This window comes from Pteropus vampyrus, unplaced genomic scaffold, assembly GCF_000151845.1.
Source record: "Pteropus vampyrus isolate Shadow unplaced genomic scaffold, Pvam_2.0 Scaffold21, whole genome shotgun sequence".
NCBI lineage: Eukaryota > Metazoa > Chordata > Mammalia > Chiroptera > Pteropodidae > Pteropus > Pteropus vampyrus.
Window position 1 is genome coordinate 7,073,751 of NW_011888802.1, and position 4,022 is coordinate 7,077,772.

Consider the following 4,022-nt stretch of genomic DNA (forward strand, 5'->3'; position numbering starts at 1 on the left):
TTTTTTTTTTCACTTGTGTTCCTATAACATTTAACAGGTACTTTGCATCTATGTATATAACTATTTATGTATATATCACCCTTCCCTCATGAGAATATAAGAACCTTAATCTTAGGGTCCATATTTTATTAATTTTTGTAATCCTAGCTCTAAGAGGCATATCTGATATTTAGTAAAAATTTAACACTGATAATTGTATTGTTTCTCTAGCCATATCAGACACTTAGGTTGGTGACTTGTATATACAGATGATTAACAAATACACATGTATTGAATTTAAAAATGCATGACACTTGATTAAAATACTCCTATTTTCCATAATTTATTTCTGTCAAAATATAACTCATCTTTTAAACTTTGTCTTCAAAGTATTCAATTGAATGTTTTCTATATCCCCTTTAATTGAGATTAGATATAATTTATGTTATAATACTTTGTCTTGTTCAATAGATTTTTACATATATTTCTCATTAACTTTAAACTCACAAAGTTTTTAAGAATTGTGTTGTATCTACATCATTTACTCTTCCTCAACACATAATGCACTGAAGATTCACTATTCATTATATCATCTTAAATGTGTATTGTTATATCAGGATTAAAATGGACAAGTTTGTTGTTATAAATTAATAAAAGTATGTAGAAAAACTTCCTCATGAAAATGATATGACAGCTCTTTAAACAAGCATGTAAATATTGTATTTAGTGGAAAGAATTTCGTTTTTACAGAGAAGAGAATATGAAAAGGCATGTGTGTGAGTGAGAAACTAAGTAAATAAGTCTAACAAAAGTATCGTTAGCAAATCAGGCAAAATAGAAAAAAGATTAGAAAGAAAAATGTCCCTTTAATAGAGAAGTAACAATTAAAATTTGATAATTTTTGATGTAAAAGAGGAATAGGTAAATAAATAGTCCTGCTTAATTCTAGATAAATAATAGCCAGTTTTGCTCACCTAAGATGAAAACAAAGTATCAAAGTCAAATTTAGGTTCCTGGAACAGAGACACAAGCTGAGTCTGGGCTTTACAAATTATATTGACATCTTAGTGCTATGTATAATAAGCATAAATATGAGAATGTGTAGATGACAAAAAAAGTCCTGAGTGAGAAATAAATGTAACCTATTGTATATTTATTTGTAACTACCTATTTATATCTCTATCCATTGATCAATTTATTTACATATGCAGTATAGTAAATAGAAATTCACTATATATCTACAATGCATATATTATACTTATAATACATTTATTTTTACATAGTGTATATTTATACATACATTTAATATTGAATATAAAGAATTATTGTGGGTTATATAATATAATAATTAATCTATTATATTTGTTAGTTATTAAAATATCTTCTAATTTTAGATGGGAATTTAACTTAAAGAAGATATTGCTTTATCCTCCAAATGTTAATGAAAACATGAAGTGAACACAATCATAGTGAAGGTCAAATTATAAATCTAGTCTTCCTGTCAAGCTAATTTATAAGTGGTATTTTAAGAAAAAAATCAAATACATCAACTAAATTATTAAAAGTATTCAAAGAGAAAGTTTAAGATACCCACAATGAAGAAAACCTTTGCATAATTACTGAAATCACAAAGAACAGAAATGTAATTACAAAGGCCAATGGAGATATTTAATATTAGAACAAAATCATACAAAAGGTTAAAAGTAATTAAAATGACAAATGAATGTTAGATAAATGGAGGCCCTTTACAAACATTCTTCATATTTGCCTATTTTTCAGAATGGAAGAGATTATAAAACTACAAGGAATCAACATGTATGAAGAAAACAGGAGATAATAAAAGGAAAAGATTGCAATTAAGATTTATATCTGACATGGTATTGAACATTTCTTATAATAATAGTATAGATTCTCCTATATTTCAGTGTTCTTAGATTTCTAGCACAAGCATAAATGACACACACTTCTTAAATAACAGAATCATAAAATATATCTTTGTCTAGTTGAAAATAATATAAATGCCCCCTTCTAGGCTCAAAAAGAAAAGGTTCATCACACATTTCAGCAGAATTCTAAGTAGATTGGGTTTAGAGATCAAGTAAATATACTCAGAATAGTTAATTCAATCAGCAATCTTAGTAGGCTGCATTCTTTCTTGTTGATTGAAACTTCCAAAGATCACCTCCAATCTTTTCATTTGTTAAGAATTTCACTTATTCCACACATAAAATGTTCTCCAATACTGCTAATTAACACATTTCTTGGTAGCAGCCCGATAAGTAAAAACAGTTTCTTCCTTTATTGTGCTATGGATTTAATCTCAACACGATGCCCCTCTTTGTCCACCTTAATAAAGAAAATTGGCTTTATGAATTTTTGTGCAAATGGAGTAATAGCAAGGGCTGCATAGATTTCCTTCATAGACTTAATAGTTCTACCAGCAGCCCATGTCACTTGAAAATTAGGGGTCCTCTCTATACTCCCAAGGCCTTCCTGAGCCTCCAAGCTTTCGGCCAGTGCTTCCTCTACAATGATTTACTCAAATTCCTTCAAGGTTCTCCAGAACACTCATACATATAAAGTTTTTTTTTATATTATTTTCTCTTTATTTTTTCTCTGGCTCCCAAACTCTAAATTGATCTGGCCAAGAGATGTTTTGTGCAGTCTTAATAGTAATGCATCAGAATTAGAGGCTCCCGGATTGAAGAAGGTAATGAGCAAAGTGGAATAACTTTTAGGTAAAAACAAATTCACTTGGTTTCTTTTATTTTTTTCATCTTGGAGAGCAATTAGAATGCTCTTATGTCTTATTGAGAATGAATATATATATATTATGTTTATATATTATATATTATAATACATATTTTATATATGTGTATACACACACACACACACACACACACATACACACATACACTTTGGCATCTTTTATCTGCAGAAGCTGATCCTGGCTTAGCTCTACCTAATTTCTTTTTGCTCCTATGGAGAAATAGCAAAACAAAACAAGTATCCCAATTTCATCCCAGCTGCTCTGACTTCTTTATTTCCTTTTTTTGTGAAGACATGATAATACATTCCTTTTCTGGGTTTCTTACCTCCTCTTAGTGCTGGTTAAAGACATAGCCTGTTGTATAAATAGAGTTGACAATTGTGTCATGCTGAGAACAAGCTCTTATTGCCTCTGTGGCACCTGGTCTTCACTTATATAAGTTCTAATGTAAAGAGAGATGGAGTGCAACATACATGTAAAGACTGATTCCTATTACTCCTCATTTATGATTGAGTACTAGTGACTTTGATGGCCTAACATATCTAACATATTTAACATAAGTTGATTTGTTTCCTCAGAAACTCCACTATGCAAATCTTGGTGATCTTCAACATTCCTCCATCACAACCCATGGCAAAGTTCTATTATTTGGTACTCAAGATACCCTACATAGTTATGTCACTTTCATTCAGTAGTTTCTGTACCAGGGTTGCTACCTAGAGCCCTCAGATATATTTGAGACTTACATTTTGTCAGGTTCCCCAGCCTCATATCATTTAAAATCCTCCTTCCTCAGGATGATAAACCCTGGGTATTCTTTGTTTCTCTTATCTGAAATTAACTATTTTACATCATTTTTAGTGAAACATTCCTTCACTAAGGATTAGATGTAACTTAAAGGAGATATAAAGATTTCTTAAAATTTATTATGGAAACTGTAAAGCATATGCAGAAGTTAGAAATTAGTATAAGAAGCCCTGATCTAACAAGCAGTCAGGTCCAATGGTTAACTAATTCATCAACAATTTGGTTTCATGTTTATCTCTTTGGATTATTTGAAAACAAGTATCCAAAATCATATAATTTATCCCTAAATAATTCAGTACATATTTCTAAATAATTAGAATTTTTTTAAAAAATAGGACCATGATACCATTATCACACCAAAACATTAACAATAATGCCATCCATACTTACCTAGTCAGTATTCACATTTGCTCTTTTTTCTTCCCTCCTTCCTTCCTTCCTTCCTTCCTTCCTTCCTTCCTTCCTT

General features: G+C 30.0%; 1 long non-coding RNA gene across 1 annotated transcript in view; it reads right to left on the reverse strand.

The window, feature by feature from the left end:
• LOC111736635 overlaps nt 1-4,022 on the reverse strand; it is a 122,888-nt gene that overhangs the window by 57,853 nt on the left and 61,013 nt on the right. The window lies entirely within an intron of this gene.